We start from the raw sequence: 332 nt of genomic DNA, 5'->3' as shown, positions 1-332 counted from the left end.
TGACAATGCATCATTCAGTTGTATTAAGCACACTTGTACATATGTTGCCATCAACATTTCCAAAACATTTTCTTTCTACTTGAGCCCTTGGTATCAGATCCTCTTTATTCCCCTCCCTCCCCCACCCTCCCACCTCTCACCCTCGTGAATCCTTGATCAATTATGTATTATGGTTGCTATTTCATGTCATTTTAATCATTTTATTGGGGGGTCATACGGCTCTTACCACAATCCATGCATACATCCATTGTGTCAAGCACATTGGTACATACGTTACCATCATTTTCAAAACATTTTCTTTCTACTTGAGCCCTTGGTATCAGCTCATTTTT

This window comes from Echinops telfairi, unplaced genomic scaffold, assembly GCF_000313985.2.
Source record: "Echinops telfairi isolate 266 unplaced genomic scaffold, ASM31398v2 ScPeMD7_9;HRSCAF=40, whole genome shotgun sequence".
NCBI classification, from domain to species: domain Eukaryota; kingdom Metazoa; phylum Chordata; class Mammalia; order Afrosoricida; family Tenrecidae; genus Echinops; species Echinops telfairi.
The sequence above is the reverse complement of the archived record's forward strand: the minus strand, read 5'-3'. Positions refer to the sequence as shown.